Raw genomic sequence first — 9,510 nt, forward strand, 5'->3', positions numbered from 1 at the left:
GAATTACATAAATGTGTTCCTAAAATAAAAATGTGTGAATTTTTTTGTTGTGCCATAAACAGTTCAAAATTGAAAAAATATTCCCATTTGTTAAAAAATGACGGTATTTTTTAGAAAAATCAATATTTAGAAAAATGCATTTTAAAAATGTTCCAAATTGAAAAATATTTTGTTTTTGCGACAAGTTCAAAAATTGAAAATAATGTTTTCGTTAAATAAAAAAATTTACTATAACTTTTCTGAATCTTCAAAACATGTTCCTATTTTTAAAAATTGTTTGCAACTTAAAAAATGTTCGTAGTTTGATAAAAGGTTCACGTTTTTAAGAAATGTTTTGTGAATTTCAGGAAATGTTCCATTCAATTTTTTTATTCTTGCTTTGTCCAAAAATGTATGAAATTTAGAAAAAATAGTGTTTGTAATTTGGAAAATGTTCATGTTGCCAAGTATATTTGGCAATACATAGTTATCAGTTTTTGAAAAGTTCAAACAAATCAATAAAAATGTTTCGACGTTGCATTATATTCTTTAATATTCACGCTGACCATTGGTTAACATGACGCGTTTGTTTGAGTGGCTATCGATATGTGGTCTAGTCTTTGAGGTCGTGTGTTCGATCACTCCCATACTGGGCCTGCTCCGCATCCGGCACATCGAGCTAAGTCGGCTTGTTCAAAATAAAGGACACCATAACTTATTGACTTCCATGTGGCAATAAGAGAGAATATGACGGTAATTATAATTGAAATAAATTATGTGCGTGCCAATACAAGAGAATACGGACATGGTGGGGGTCTTGATAGATTCTTATAATGAGCTGGAGGCATGCAATTTTATTATCTCATTGCAAAGCACGGGCATGTGTGCTAGCAATTTATCTATATCGATACCTACTAATGCTAATACTAATACTAACACTAATAAAACAAGGTGCGTTTCTCTGATTTTTTTCATCCGTACACCGCAAATAGATTATTATTTTTCTATCCGATGTGGTACTAAATCTTCTATGTTCGTGCAAAAACAATTCGTGCAGAATTTTGTATATGGGCCGCGCGCACTATGGCCCCGTAAAGTCAGCCCATTTTTTCCTGCCCATGTAGTAACAAAAAAACCTATTTCCCGCACAAGGCGGTATATATTTTAAGGTACGCACAGGGCGCCCAAAACTCAACGGCCCATTTATGCTTGTGTTTTGTTTCCCTTTTTCTTTTTCTGTTTCATTCTCTTTTTGTTTCCTGTTTCTTTTTTTTTTATTTTATTTTGAAATTCAAAATTTTCTAAAAAAAATCGCAATTTCATTTTCATTCAAAAATTCATAAGAAATGATGAATTACATAAATGTGTTCCTATTATAAAAAATATTTGGATTTTTTTGTTGTGCTAAAAAATTTAAAAATATCCCAGTTGTGAAAAAATGACTGTATTTTATTAAAAAATCAATATTTCGAAAAATGCATTTCAAAAATGTTCCAAATTCGGAAAATATGCTTGTGTTTTGTTTCCATATTTCTTTTTCTGTTTTGTTCTCTTTTTGCTTTCTATTTATTTTTTATTTTGATCATTCTAAGTTTATTTTTTTTCCTTTTTTCTGAAATTCAAAATTTTCAAAAAATGTTCGCAATTTCATTTTTATTCAAAATTTCATAAAAAAAATTACGAATTACATAAATGTGTTCCTAAAATAAAAATGTGTGAATTTTTTTGTTGTGCCATAAACAGTTCAAAATTGAAAAAATATTCCCATTTGTTAAAAAATGACGGTATTTTTTAGAAAAATCAATATTTAGAAAAATGCATTTTAAAAATGTTCCAAATTGAAAAATATTTTGTTTTTGCGACAAGTTCAAAAATTGAAAATAATGTTTTCGTTAAATAAAAAAATTTACTATAACTTTTCTGAATCTTCAAAACATGTTCCTATTTTTAAAAATTGTTTGCAACTTAAAAAATGTTCGTAGTTTGATAAAAGGTTCACGTTTTTAAGAAATGTTTTGTGAATTTCAGGAAATGTTCCATTCAATTTTTTTATTCTTGCTTTGTCCAAAAATGTATGAAATTTAGAAAAAATAGTGTTTGTAATTTGGAAAATGTTCATGTTGCCAAGTATATTTGGCAATACATAGTTATCAGTTTTTGAAAAGTTCAAACAAATCAATAAAAATGTTTCGACGTTGCATTATATTCTTTAATATTCACGCTGACCATTGGTTAACATGACGCGTTTGTTTGAGTGGCTATCGATATGTGGTCTAGTCTTTGAGGTCGTGTGTTCGATCACTCCCATACTGGGCCTGCTCCGCATCCGGCACATCGAGCTAAGTCGGCTTGTTCAAAATAAAGGACACCATAACTTATTGACTTCCATGTGGCAATAAGAGAGAATATGACGGTAATTATAATTGAAATAAATTATGTGCGTGCCAATACAAGAGAATACGGACATGTGGGGGTCTTGATCGATTCTTATAATGAGCTGGAGGCATGCAATTTTATTATCCCATTGCAAAGCACGGGCATGTGTGTTAGCAATTTATCTATATCGATACCTACTAATGCTAATACTAATACTAATACTAATACTAACACTAATAAAGCAAGGTGCGTTTCTCTGATTTTTTTCATCCGTACACCTCAAATAGATTATTATTTTTCTATCCGATGTGGTACTAAATCTTCTATGTTCGTGCAAAAACAATTCGTGCAGAATTTTGTATATGGGCCGCGCGCACTATGGGCCCGTAAAGTCAGCCCATTTTTTCCTGCCCATGTAGTAACAAAAAAACCTATTTCCCGCACAAGGTGGTATATGTTTTAAGGTACGCACAGGGCGCCCAAAACTCAACGGCCCATTTATGCTCGTGCTTTGTTTCCCTTTTTCTTTTTCTGTTTCATTCTCTTTTTGTTTCCTGTTTCTTTTTTTTTGCCATTCTAAGTCTATTTTTATTTTATTTTGAAATTCAAAATTTTCTAAAAAAATCGCAATTTCATTTTCATTCAGAAATTCATAAGAAATGACGAATTACATAAATGTGTTCCTATTATAAAAAATGTTTGGATTTTTATTTGTGCTAAAAAAATTTCAAAAATTTAAAAATATCCCCATTTGTGAAAAAATGATTGTATTTTTTTAAAAAGTCAATATTTAGAAAAATGCATTTTAAAAATGTTCCAAATTCGGAAAATATGCTTGTGTTTTGTTCCATATTTCTTTTTCTGTTTTGTTCTCTTTTTGCTTTCTATTTATTTTTTATTTTGCTCATTCTAAGTTTATTTTTTTTCCTTTTTTCTGAAATTCAAAATTTTCAAAAAATGTTCGCAATTTCATTTTTATTCAAAATTTCATAAAAAATTTACGAATTACATAAATGTGTTCCTAAAATAAAAATGTGTGAATTTTTTTGTTGTGCCATAAACAGTTCAAAATTGAAAAAATATTCCCATTTGTTAAAAAATGACGGTATTTTTTAGAAAAATCAATATTTAGAAAAATGCACTTTAAAAATGTTCCAAATTGAAAAATATTTTGTTTTCGCGACAAGTTCAAAAATTGAAAATAATGTTTTCGTTAAATAAAAAAATTTACTATAACTTTTCTGAATCTTCAAAACATGTTCCTATTTTTAAAAATTGTTTGCAACTTAAAAAATGTTCGTAGTTTGATAAAAGGTTCACGTTTTTAAGAAATGTTTGTGAATTTCAGGAAATGTTCCATTCAATTTTTTTATTCTTGCTTTGTCCAAAAATGTATGAAATTTAGAAAAAAAATTGTTTGTAATTTGGAAAATGTTCATGTTGCCAAGTATATTTGGCAATACATAGTTATCAGTTTTTGAAAAGTTCAAACAAATCAATAAAAATGTTTCGACGTTGCATTATATTCTTTAATATTCACGCTGACCATTGGTTAACATGACGCGTTTGTTTGAGTGGCTATCGATATGTGGTCTAGTCTTTGAGGTCGTGTGTTCGATCACTCCCATACTGGGCCTGCTCCGCATCCGGCACATCGAGCTAAGTCGGCTTGTTCAAAATAAAGGACACCATAAATTATTGACTTCCATGTGGCAATAAGAGAGAATATGACGGTAATTATAATTGAAATAAATTATGTACGTGCCAATACAAGAGAATACGGACATGTGGGGGTCTTGATCGATTCTTATAATGAGCTGGAGGCATGCAATTTTATTATCCCATTGCAAAGCACGGGCATGTGTGTTAGCAATTTATCTATATCGATACCTACTAATGCTAATACTAATACTAATACTAATACTAACACTAATAAAGCAAGGTGCGTTTCTCTGATTTTTTTCATCCGTACACCTCAAATAGATTATTATTTTTCTATCCGATGTGGTACTAAATCTTCTATGTTCGTGCAAAAACAATTCGTGCAGAATTTTGTATATGGGCCGCGCGCACTATGGGCCCGTAAAGTCAGCCCATTTTTTCCTGCCCATGTAGTAACAAAAAAACCTATTTCCCGCACAAGGTGGTATATGTTTTAAGGTACGCACAGGGCGCCCAAAACTCAACGGCCCATTTATGCTCGTGTTTTGTTTCCCTTTTTCTTTTTCTGTTTCATTCTCTTTTTGTTTCCTGTTTCTTTTTTTTTGCCATTCTAAGTCTATTTTTATTTTATTTTGAAATTCAAAATTTTGTAAAAAAATCGCAATTTCATTTTCATTCAGAAATTCATAAGAAATGACGAATTACATAAATGTGTTCCTATTATAAAAAATGTTTGGATTTTTATTTGTGTTAAAAAAAATTCAAAAATTTAAAAATATCCCCATTTGTGAAAAAATGATTGTATTTTTTTAAAAAGTCAATATTTAGAAAAATGCATTTTAAAAATGTTCCAAATTCGGAAAATATGCTTGTGTTTTGTTTCCATATTTCTTTTTCTGTTTTGTTCTCTTTTTGCTTTCTATTTATTTTTTATTTTGCTCATTCTAAGTTTATTTTTTTTCCTTTTTTCTGAAATTCAAAATTTTGAAAAAATGTTCGCAATTTCATTTTTATTCAAAATTTCATAAAAAAAATTACGAATTACATAAATGTGTTCCTAAAATAAAAATGTGTGAATTTTTTTGTTGTGCCATAAACAGTTCAAAATTGAAAAAATATTCCCATTTGTTAAAAAATGACGGTATTTTTTAGAAAAATCAATATTTAGAAAAATGCATTTTAAAAATGTTCCAAATTGAAAAATATTTTGTTTTCGCGACAAGTTCGAAAATTGAAAATAATGTTTTCGTTAAATAAAAAAATTTACTATAACTTTTCTGAATCTTCAAAACATGTTCCTATTTTTAAAAATTGTTTGCAACTTAAAAAATGTTCGTAGTTTGATAAAAGGTTCACGTTTTTAAGAAATGTTTTGTGAATTTCAGGAAATGTTCCATTCAATTTTTTTATTCTTGCTTTGTCCAAAAATGTATGAAATTTAGAAAAAAAATTGTTTGTAATTTGGAAAATGTTCATGTTGCCAAGTATATTTGGCAATACATAGTTATCAGTTTTTGAAAAGTTCAAACAAATCAATAAAAATGTTTCGACGTTGCATTATATTCTTTAATATTCACGCTGACCATTGGTTAACATGACGCGTTTGTTTGAGTGGCTATCGATATGTGGTCTAGTCTTTGAGGTCGTGTGTTCAATCACTCCCATACTGGGCCTGCTCCGCATCCGGCACATCGAGCTAAGTCGGCTTGTTCAAAATAAAGGACACCATAACTTATTGACTTCCATGTGGCAATAAGAGAGAATATGACGGTAATTATAATTGAAATAAATTATGTACGTGCCAATACAAGAGAATACGGACATGTGGGGGTCTTGATCGATTCTTATAATGAGCTGGAGGCATGCAATTTTATTATCCCATTGCAAAGCACGGGCATGTGTGCTAGCAATTTATCTATATCGATACCTACTAATGCTAATACTAATACTAATACTAATACTAACACTAATAAAGCAAGGTGCGTTTCTCTGATTTTTTTCATCCGTACACCGCAAATAGATTATTATTTTTCTATCCGATGTGGTACTAAATCTTCTATGTTCGTGCAAAAACAATTCGTGCAGAATTTTGTATATGGGCCGCGCGCACTATGGCCCCGTAAAGTCAGCCCATTTTTTCCTGCCCATGTAGTAACAAAAAAACCTATTTCCCGCACAAGGCGGTATATATTTTAAGGTACGCACAGGGCGCCCAAAACTCAACGGCCCATTTATGCTTGTGTTTTGTTTCCCTTTTTCTTTTTCTGTTTCATTCTCTTTTTGTTTCCTGTTTCTTTTTTTTGCCATTCTAAGTCTATTTTTATTTTATTTTGAAATTCAAAATTTTCTAAAAAAATCGCAATTTCATTTTCATTCAGAAATTCATAAGAAATGACGAATTACATAAATGTGTTCCTATTATAAAAAATGTTTGGATTTTTATTTGTGCTAAAAAAATTTCAAAAATTTAAAAATATCCCCATTTGTGAAAAAATGATTGTATTTTTTTAAAAAGTCAATATTTAGAAAAATGCATTTTAAAAATGTTCCAAATTCGGAAGATATGCTTGTGTTTTGTTTCCATATTTCTTTTTCTGTTTTGTTCTCTTTTTGCTTTCTATTTATTTTTTATTTTGCTCATTCTAAGTTTATTTTTTTCCTTTTTTCTGAAATTCAAAATTTTCAAAAAATGTTCACAATTTCATTTTTATTCAAAATTTCATAAAAAAAATTATGGATTACATAAATGTGTTCCTAAAATAAAAATGTGTGAATTTTTTTGTTGTGCCATAAACAGTTCAAAATTGAAACAATATTCCCATTTGTTAAAAAATGACGGTATTTTTTAGAAAAATCAATATTTAGAAAAATGCATTTTAAAAATGTTCCAAATTGAAAAATATTTTGTTTTCGCGACAAGTTCAAAAATTGAAAATAATGTTTTCGTTAAATAAAAAAATATACTATAACTTTTCTGAATCTTCAAAACATGTTCCTATTTTTAAAAATTGTTTGCAACTTAAAAAATGTTCGTAGTTTGATAAAAGGTTCACGTTTTTAAGAAATGTTTTGTGAATTTCAGGAAATGTTCCATTCAATTTTTTTATTCTTGCTTTGTCCAAAAATGTATGAAATTTAGAAAAAAATATTGTTTGTAATTTGGAAAATGTTCATGTTGCCAAGTATATTTGGCAATACATAGTTATCAGTTTTTGAAAAGTTCAAACAAATCAATAAAAATGTTTCGACGTCGCATTATATTCTTTAATATTCACGCTGACCATTGGTTAACACGACGCGTTTGTTTGAGTGGTTATCGATATGTGGTCTAGTCTTTGAGGTCGTGTGTTCGATCACTCCCATACTGGGCCTGCTCCGCATCTGGCACATCGAGCTAAGTCGGCTTGTTCAAAATAAAGGACACCGTAACTTATTGACTTCCATGTGGCAATAAGAGAGAATATGACGGTAATTATAATTGAAATAAATTATGTACGTGCCAATACAAGAGAATACGGACATGTGGGGGTCTTGATCGATTCTTATAATGAGCTGGAGGCATGCAATTTTATTATCCCATTGCAAAGCACGGGCATGTGTGCTAGCAATTTATCTATATCGATACCTACTAATGCTAATACTAATACTAATACTAATACTAACACTAATAAAGCAAGGTGCGTTTCTCTGATTTTTTAAATCCGTACACCGCAAATAGATTATTATTTTTCTATCCGATGTGGTACTAAATCTTCTATGTTCGTGCAAAAACAATTCGTGCAGAATTTTGTATATGGGCCGCGCGCACTATGGCCCCGTAAAGTCAGCCCATTTTTTCCTGCCCATGTAGTAACAAAAAAACCTATTTCCCGCACAAGGCGGTATATATTTTAAGGTACGCACAGGGCGCCCAAAACTCAACGGCCCATTTATGCTTGTGTTTTGTTTCCCTTTTTCTTTTTCTGTTTCATTCTCTTTTTGTTTCCTGTTTCTTTTTTTTGCCATTCTAAGTCTATTTTTATTTTATTTTGAAATTCAAAATTTTGTAAAAAAATCGCAATTTCATTTTCATTCAGAAATTCATAAGAAATGACGAATTACATAAATGTGTTCCTATTATAAAAAATGTTTGGATTTTTATTTGTGCTAAAAAAATTTCAAAAATTTAAAAATATCCCCATTTGTGAAAAAATGATTGTATTTTTTTAAAAAGTCAATATTTAGAAAAATGCATTTTAAAAATGTTCCAAATTCGGAAGATATGCTTGTGTTTTGTTTCCATATTTCTTTTTCTGTTTTGTTCTCTTTTTGCTTTCTATTTATTTTTTATTTTGCTCATTCTAAGTTTATTTTTTTCCTTTTTTCTGAAATTCAAAATTTTCAAAAAATGTTCGCAATTTCATTTTTATTCAAAATTTCATAAAAAAAATTACGAATTACATAAATGTGTTCCTAAAATAAAAATGTGTGAATTTTTTTGTTGTGCCATAAACAGTTCAAAATTGAAAAAATATTCCCATTTGTTAAAAAATGACGGTATTTTTTAGAAAAATCAATATTTAGAAAAATGCATTTTAAAAATGTTCCAAATTGAAAAATATTTTGTTTTTGCGACAAGTTCAAAAATTGAAAATAATGTTTTCGTTAAATAAAAAAATATACTATAACTTTTCTGAATCTTCAAAACATGTTCCTATTTTTAAAAATTGTTTGCAACTTAAAAAATGTTCGTAGTTTGATAAAAGGTTCACGTTTTTAAGAAATGTTTTGTGAATTTCAGGAAATGTTCCATTCAATTTTTTTATTCTTGCTTTGTCCAAAAATGTATGAAATTTAGAAAAAAATATTGTTTGTAATTTGGAAAATGTTCATGTTGCCAAGTATATTTGGCAATACATAGTTATCAGTTTTTGAAAAGTTCAAACAAATCAATAAAAATGTTTCGACGTTGCATTATATTCTTTAATATTCACGCTGACCATTGGTTAACACGACGCGTTTGTTTGAGTGGTTATCGATATGTGGTCTAGTCTTTGAGGTCGTGTGTTCGATCACTCCCATACTGGGCCTGCTCCGCATCCGGCACATCGAGCTAAGTCGGCTTGTTCAAAATAAAGGACACCGTAACTTATTGACTTCCATGTGGCAATAAGAGAGAATATGACGGTAATTATAATTGAAATAAATTATGTACGTGCCAATACAAGAGAATACGGACATGTGGGGGTCTTGATCGATTCTTATAATGAGCTGGAGGCATGCAATTTTATTATCCCATTGCAAAGCACGGGCATGTGTGCTAGCAATTTATCTATATCGATACCTACTAATGCTAATACTAATACTAATACTAATACTAACACTAATAAAGCAAGGTGCGTTTCTCTGATTTTTTTCATCCGTACACCGCAAATAGATTATTATTTTTCTATCCGATGTGGTACTAAATCTTCTATGTTCGTGCAAAAACAATTCGTGCAGAATTTTGTGTAT

Source organism: Triticum aestivum, chromosome 6A (genome assembly GCF_018294505.1).
Source record: "Triticum aestivum cultivar Chinese Spring chromosome 6A, IWGSC CS RefSeq v2.1, whole genome shotgun sequence".
Classification (NCBI taxonomy): Eukaryota; Viridiplantae; Streptophyta; class Magnoliopsida; order Poales; family Poaceae; genus Triticum; species Triticum aestivum.